This window comes from Syngnathus leptorhynchus, unplaced genomic scaffold (genome assembly GCF_054491065.1).
Source record: "Syngnathus leptorhynchus isolate UIUO unplaced genomic scaffold, UIUO_Slep HiC_scaffold_86, whole genome shotgun sequence".
NCBI classification, from domain to species: domain Eukaryota; kingdom Metazoa; phylum Chordata; class Actinopteri; order Syngnathiformes; family Syngnathidae; genus Syngnathus; species Syngnathus leptorhynchus.
The window spans coordinates 211,938-220,000 of record NW_028232053.1 but is presented as its reverse complement, the minus strand read 5'-3'; positions in this window follow the sequence as shown (position 1 = coordinate 220,000).

Sequence of the window (8,063 nt, the reverse complement as noted above, 5' to 3'; positions counted from 1 at the left end):
AGCTCCATAGCACCAGAGCTCCATAGCTCCATAGCACCAGAGCTCCATAGCTCCATAGCACCAGAGCTCCATAGCTCCATAGCTCCATAGCACCAGAGCTCCATAGCTCCATAGCACCAGAGCTCCATAGCTCCATAGCACCAGAGCTCCATAGCTCCATAGCACCAGAGCTCCATAGCTCCATAGCACCAGAGCTCCATAGCTCCATAGCACCAGAGCTCCATAGCTCCATAGCACCAGAGCTCCATAGCTCCATAGCACCAGAGCTCCATAGCTCCATAGCACCAGAGCTCCATAGCTCCATAGCACCAGAGCTCCATAGCTCCATAGCACCAGAGCTCCATAGCTCCATAGCTCCAGCCTGGGTGGCTGGTGGCTCCATAGCTCCATACTTCCATAGCTCCAGTCAGAGAGTGTGCTAAAATTGCACTAAGTGCGAAAGCCCATTCATTTACAACGGCGTGTCCACAAGGCGGCGACATTTCCCCGTTACCGGTGGCTGCGCGGCGGGTGAGTGACAGAGCTTATCCGAGCGGCTGGAACTCTGCGCCGGCGTGGTCGAGCGTGAGGCCTCGGCCCTTTGGCTGCCTGGTACCTAAAACACTTCCATTGATCCAGCCACGGAGGGTGCTGGCTGGTGGCTCCATAGCTCCATAGCTCCATACCTCCAGAGCTCCAGAGCTCCATAGCACCAGAGCTCCATAGCTCCATAGCACCAGAGCTCCATAGCACCAGAGCTCCATAGCTCCATAGCACCAGAGCTCCATAGCTCCATAGCACCAGAGCTCCATAGCTCCATAGCACCAGAGCTCCATAGCTCCATAGCTCCATAGCACCAGAGCTCCATAGCTCCATAGCACCAGAGCTCCATAGCTCCATAGCACCAGAGCTCCATAGCTCCATAGCACCAGAGCTCCATAGCTCCATAGCTCCATACTTCCATAGCTCCATAGCTCCATACTTCCATAGCACCAGAGCTCCATACCTCCATAGCACCAGAGCTCCATAGCTCCATAGCTCCATACTTCCATAGCTCCATAGCTCCATACTTCCATAGCACCAGAGCTCCATACCTCCATAGCACCAGAGCTCCATAGCTCCATAGCACCAGAGCTCCATAGCTCCATAGCACCAGAGCTCCATAGCTCCATAGCACCAGAGCTCCATAGCTCCATAGCTCCAGGGCTCCATAGCTCCATAGCTCCAGGGCTCCATAGCTCCAGGGCTCCAGGGCTCCATAGCTCCAGGGCTCCATAGCTCCAGGGCTCCAGGGCTCCATAGCTCCAGGGCTCCATAGCTCCAGGGCTCCAGGGCTCCATAGCTCCATACCTCCAGAGCTCCATACCTCCAGAGCTCCATAGCACCAGAGCTCCATGGCTTCAGAGCTCCATAGCACCATAGCTCCATACCTCCAGAGCTCCAGGGCTCCATAGCTCCATAGCTCCATAGCTCCATAGCTCCATACCTCCAGAGCTCCATAGCACCAGAGCTCCAGAGCTCCATAGCTCCAGCCTGGGTGGCTGGTGGCTCCATAGCTCCATACTTCCATAGCTCTAAGTCAGAGAGTTGGCGAAAATTGCACTAAGTGCGAAAGCCCATTCATTTACAACGGCGTGTCCACAAGGCGGCGACATTTCCCCGTTACCGGTGGCTGCGCGGCGGGAGAGTGACAGAGCTCATCCGAGCGGCTGGAACTCTGCGCCGGCGTGGTCGAGCGTGAGGCCTCGGCACTTTGGCCGCCTGGTACCTAAACACTTCCATTGATCCAGCCACGGAGGGTGCTGGCTGGTGGCTCCATACCTCCATAGCTCCATACCTCCAGAGCTCCAGAGCTCCATAGCACCAGAGCTCCATAGCTCCATAGCACCAGAGCTCCATAGCACCAGAGCTCCATAGCTCCATAGCACCAGAGCTCCATAGCTCCATAGCACCAGAGCTCCATAGCTCCATAGCACCAGAGCTCCATAGCACCAGAGCTCCATAGCTCCATAGCACCAGAGCTCCATAGCTCCATAGCACCAGCTCCATAGCTCCATAGCACCAGAGCTCCATAGCTCCATAGCACCAGAGCTCCATAGCTCCATAGCACCAGAGCTCCATAGCTCCATAGCACCAGAGCTCCATAGCTCCATAGCACCAGAGCTCCATAGCTCCATAGCTCCAGGGCTCCATAGCTCCAGGGCTCCAGGGCTCCATAGCTCCAGGGCTCCATAGCTCCAGGGCTCCAGGGCTCCATAGCTCCATACCTCCAGAGCTCCATAGCTCCATACTTCCAGAGCTCCATAGCTCCATAGCACCAGAGCTCCAGAGCTCCATAGCTCCATAGCACCAGAGCTCCATAGCACCAGAGCTCCATAGCTCCAGCCTGGGTGGCTGGTGGCTCCATAGCTCCATACTTCCATAGCTCCAGTCAGAGAGTTGGCGAAAATTGCACTAAGTGCGAAAGCCCATTCATTTACAAGGGCGTGTCCACAAGGCGGCGACATTTCCCCGTTACCGGTGGCTGCGCGGCAGGAGAGTGACAGAGCTTATCCGAGCGGCTGGAACTCTGCGCCGGCGTGGTCGAACGGCTGGCCTCGGTAGTTGAGGTACCAGGGGTGGGCCGGGGAGCTCCAGGCGGGTCTTGTGAGAGAGTGAAGCCGAGCGGCTGGAACTCTGGGCCGGCCTGGTCGAGCGGCTGGCCTCGGTAGTTGAGGTACCAGGGGCGGGCTGGGGAGCTCCAGGCGGGGCTTGTGAGAGAGTGAAGCCGAGCGGCTGGAACTCTGGGCCGGCGTGGTTGAGCCACGGAGGGTGCTGGCTGGTGGCTCCATAGCTCCATAGCTCCATAGCTCCATAGCTCCATACTTCCATAGCTCCATACTTCCATAGCTCCAGACTTCCATAGCTCCATAGCTCCATAGCTCCATAGCTCCATAGCTCCATAGCACCAGAGCTCCAGAGCTCCATAGCACCAGAGCTCCAGAGCTCCATAGCTCCATAGCTCCATAGCCCCAGAGCTCCATAGCTCCATAGCTCCATAGCTCCAGAGCTCCATACTTCCATAGCTCCAGAGCTCCAGCCTGTCTGGTGGCTCCATAGCTCCATAGCTCCATACTTGCAGCCACGGAGCTGGCGAAAATTGCACTAAGTGCGAAAGCCCATTCATTTACAACGGCGTGTCCACAAGGCGGCGACATTTCCCCGTTACCGGTGGCTGCTTAGCGGGAGAGTGACAGAGCTTATCCGAGCGGCTGGAACTCTGGGCCGGCCTGGTCGAGCGGCTGGCCTCGGTAGTTGAGGTACCAGGGGCGGGCTGGGGAGCTCCAGGCGGGGCTTGTGAGAGAGTGTAGCCGAGCGGCTGGAACTCTGGGCCGGCGTGGTTGAGCAGCATGCCCGCGGAGGTGGCTCTTCCATAGGCACGGAGGGTGCTGGAGCTCCACACTTCCCTAGGCACGGAGGGTGCTGGAGCTCCACACTTCCATAGGCAGGGAGGGTGCTGGAGCTCCACACTTCCATAGGCAGGGAGGGTGCTGGAGCTCCACACTTCCATAGGCAGGGAGGGTGCTGGAGCTCCACACTTCCATAGGCAGGGAGGGTGCTGGAGCTCCACACTTCCATAGGCAGGGAGGGTGCTGGAGCTCCACACTTCCATAGGCAGGGAGGGTGCTGGAGCTCCACACTTCCATAGGCAGGGAGGGTGCTGGAGCTCCACACTTCCATAGGCAGGGAGGGTGCTGGAGCTCCACACTTCCATAGGCAGGGAGGGTGCTGGAGCTCCACACTTCCATAGGCAGGGAGGGTGCTGGAGCTCCACACTTCCATAGGCAGGGAGGGTGCTGGAGCTCCACACTTCCATAGGCAGGGAGGGTGCTGGAGCTCCACACTTCCATAGGCAGGGAGGGTGCTGGAGCTCCACACTTCCATAGGCAGGGAGGGTGCTGGAGCTCCACACTTCCATAGGCAGGGAGGGTGCTGGAGCTCCACACTTCCATAGGCAGGGAGGGTGCTGGAGCTCCACACTTCCATAGGCAGGGAGGGTGCTGGAGCTCCACACTTCCATAGGCAGGGAGGGTGCTGGAGCTCCACACTTCCATAGGCAGGGAGGGTGCTGGAGCTCCACACTTCCATAGGCAGGGAGGGTGCTGGAGCTCCACACTTCCATAGGCAGGGAGGGTGCTGGAGCTCCACACTTCCATAGGCAGGGAGGGTGCTGGAGCTCCACACTTCCATAGGCAGGGAGGGTGCTGGAGCTCCACACTTCCATAGGCAGGGAGGGTGCTGGAGCTCCACACTTCCATAGGCAGGGAGGGTGCTGGAGCTCCACACTTCCATAGGCAGGGAGGGTGCTGGAGCTCCACACTTCCATAGGCAGGGAGGGTGCTGGAGCTCCACACTTCCATAGGCAGGGAGGGTGCTGGAGCTCCACACTTCCATAGGCAGGGAGGGTGCTGGAGCTCCACACTTCCATAGGCAGGGAGGGTGCTGGAGCTCCACACTTCCATAGGCAGGGAGGGTGCTGGAGCTCCACACTTCCATAGGCAGGGAGGGTGCTGGAGCTCCACACTTCCATAGGCAGGGAGGGTGCTGGAGCTCCACACTTCCATAGGCAGGGAGGGTGCTGGAGCTCGACACTTCCATAGGCAGGGAGGGTGCTGGAGCTCCACACTTCCATAGGCAGGGAGGGTGCTGGAGCTCCACACTTCCATAGGCAGGGAGGGTGCTGGAGCTCCACACTTCCATAGGCAGGGAGGGTGCTGGAGCTCCACACTTCCATAGGCAGGGAGGGTGCTGGAGCTCCACACTTCCATAGGCAGGGAGGGTGCTGGAGCTCCACATCCACACTTCCAGCCACTGCATGCTGGCACTTCCACCTTGCTTGCTAAGTCGGCGTGATCTTGCCCAAAAAGTCCCTCCTCACCTCCAGCTGGAAGTGGAAAAAAATCCTCCACCTGCTTGGCCGAGGTTCTGGAAGCCAGCAGCTCGCAGAATGTTGCCAAAGTTTCACTGGAAGGAAAAGAAAAGAGAAGACCGAGTGCGCATTTCACCTACCGCCGAATGTCCACAAGAGGGAAGTGTCACTCCGTCGCAGAATCTGCGCCGACGCACTCGGCACCCTTCGAATTTATGGTGCCGGTGCGGGTGTTCTGGGTGCAAAAAGGCCGCCCAAGTGGTAGAAAAAAATCAGACTTCGTCTCTTAGGTCGAAATTAATGCCAAGTTTTGAAATGCGCTGGCAGGGGTGGACCAGGGCCCGTTAGAAGTGCTTAGCCGAGGTCCTGGAAGCCTAACCCGGCGTGATCTTGTGCAAAAAGCCGCTGCTGAGCTCCAGCTGGAAGTGTAAAAAGAACCGGGCTGGATCAAAAAAAGAACCGGGCGGCCCGTTAAAATTGCTTAGCCGAGGTCCTGGAACCCTAACCCGGCGTGATCTTGTGCAAAAAGCCGCTCCCGAGCTCCAGCTGGAAGTGTAAAAAGAACCAGGCTGGATAAAAAAAAGAACCGGGCTGGATCAAAAAAGAACCGGGCGACCCGTTAAAATTGCTGAGCCGAGGTCCTGGAAGCCTAACACGGCGTGATCTTGTGCAAAAAGCCGCTCCCGAGCTCCAGCTGGAAGTGTAAAAAGAACCGGGCTGGATAAAAAAAAGAACCGGGCTGGATCAAAAAAAGAACCGGGCGACCCGTTAAAATTGCTTAGCCGAGGTCCTGGAAGCCTAACACGGCGTGTTCTTGTGCAAAAAGCCGCTCCCGAGCTCCAGCTGGAAGTGTAAAAAGAACCAGGCTGGATAAAAAAAAGAACCGGGCTGGATCAAAAAAGAACCGGGCGACCCGTTAAAATTGCTTAGCCGAGGTCCTGGAAGCCTAACACGGCGTGATCTTGTGCAAAAAGCCGCTCCCGAGCTCCAGCTGGAAGTGTAAAAAGAACCAGGCTGGATAAAAAAAAGAACCGGGCTGGATCAAAAAAGAACCGGGCGACCCGTTAAAATTGCTTAGCCGAGGTCCTGGAAGCCTAACACGGCGTGTTCTTGTGCAAAAAGCCGCTCCCGAGCTCCAGCTGGAAGTGTAAAAAGAACCAGGCTGGATAAAAAAAAGAACCGGGCTGGATCAAAAAAGAACCGGGCGACCCGTTAAAATTGCTTAGCCGAGGTCCTGGAAGCCTAACACGGCGTGATCTTGTGCAAAAAGCCGCTCCCGAGCTCCAGCTGGAAGTGTAAAAAGAACCGGGCTGGATAAAAAAAAGAACCGGGCTGGATCAAAAAAGAACCGGGCGACCCGTTAAAATTGCTTAGCCGAGGTCCTGGAAGCCTAACACGGCGTGATCTTGTGCAAAAAGCCGCTCCCGAGCTCCAGCTGGAAGTGTAAAAAGAACCAGGCTGGATAAAAAAAAGAACCGGGCTGGATCAAAAAAGAACCGGGCGACCCGTTAAAATTGCTTAGCCGAGGTCCTGGAAGCCTAACACGGCGTGATCTTGTGCAAAAAGCCGCTCCCGAGCTCCAGCTGGAAGTGTAAAAAGAACCGGGCTGGATAAAAAAAGAACCGGGCTGGATAAAAAAAAGAACCGGGCGACCCGTTAAAATTGCTTAGCCGAGGTCCTGGAAGCCTAACACGGCGTGATCTTGTGCAAAAAGCCGCTCCCGAGCTCCAGCTGGAAGTGTAAAAAGAACCGGGCTGGATAAAAAAAGAACCGGGCTGGATCAAAAAAGAACCGGGCGACCCGTTAAAATTGCTTAGCCGAGGTCCTGGAAGCCTAACCCGGCGTGTTCTTGTGCAAAAAGCCGCTCCCGAGCTCCAGCTGGAAGTGTAAAAAGAACCGGGCTGGATAAAAAAAGAACCGGGCTGGATCAAAAAAGAACCGGGGGACCCGTTAAAATTGCTTAGCCGAGGTCCTGGAAGCCTAACCCGGCGTGATCTTGTGCAAAAAGCCGCTCCCGAGCTCCAGCTGGAAGTGTAAAAAGAACCGGGCTGGATAAAAAAAAGAACCGGGCTGGATCAAAAAAGAACCGGGCGACCCGTTAAAATTGCTTAGCCGAGGTCCTGGAAGCCTAACACGGCGTGATCTTGTGCAAAAAGCCGCTCCCGAGCTCCAGCTGGAAGTGTAAAAAGAACCAGGCTGGATAAAAAAAAGAACCGGGCTGGATCAAAAAAGAACCGGGCGACCCGTTAAAATTGCTTAGCCGAGGTCCTGGAAGCCTAACACGGCGTGATCTTGTGCAAAAAGCCGCTCCCGAGCTCCAGCTGGAAGTGTAAAAAGAACCAGGCTGGATAAAAAAAGAACCGGGCTGGATCAAAAAAGAACCGGGCGACCCGTTAAAATTGCTTAGCCGAGGTCCTGGAAGCCTAACACGGCGTGATCTTGTGCAAAAAGCCGCTCCCGAGCTCCAGCTGGAAGTGTAAAAAGAACCAGGCTGGATAAAAAAAAGAACCGGGCTGGATCAAAAAAGAACCGGGCGACCCGTTAAAATTGCTTAGCCGAGGTCCTGGAAGCCTAACACGGCGTGATCTTGTGCAAAAAGCCGCTCCCGAGCTCCAGCTGGAAGTGTAAAAAGAACCGGGCTGGATAAAAAAAGAACCGGGCTGGATAAAAAAAAGAACCGGGCGACCCGTTAAAATTGCTTAGCCGAGGTCCTGGAAGCCTAACACGGCGTGATCTTGTGCAAAAAGCCGCTCCCGAGCTCCAGCTGGAAGTGTAAAAAGAACCGGGCTGGATCAAAAAAGAACCGGGCTGGATAAAAAAAAAGAACCGGGCGACCCGTTAAAATTGCTTAGCCGAGGTCCTGGAAGCCTAACCCGGCGTGATCTTGTGCAAAAAGCCGCTCCCGAGCTCCAGCTGGAAGTGTAAAAAGAACCGGGCTGGATAAAAAAAGAACCGGGCTGGATCAAAAAAAGAACCGGGCGACCCGTTAAAATTGCTTAGCCGAGGTCCTGGAAGCCTAACACGGCGTGATCTTGTGCAAATAGCCGCTCCCGAGCTCCAGCTGGAAGTGTAAAAAGAACCAGGCTGGATAAAAAAAAGAACCGGGCTGGATCAAAAAAGAACCGGGCGACCCGTTAAAATTGCTTAGCCGAGGTCCTGGAAGCCTAACCCGGCG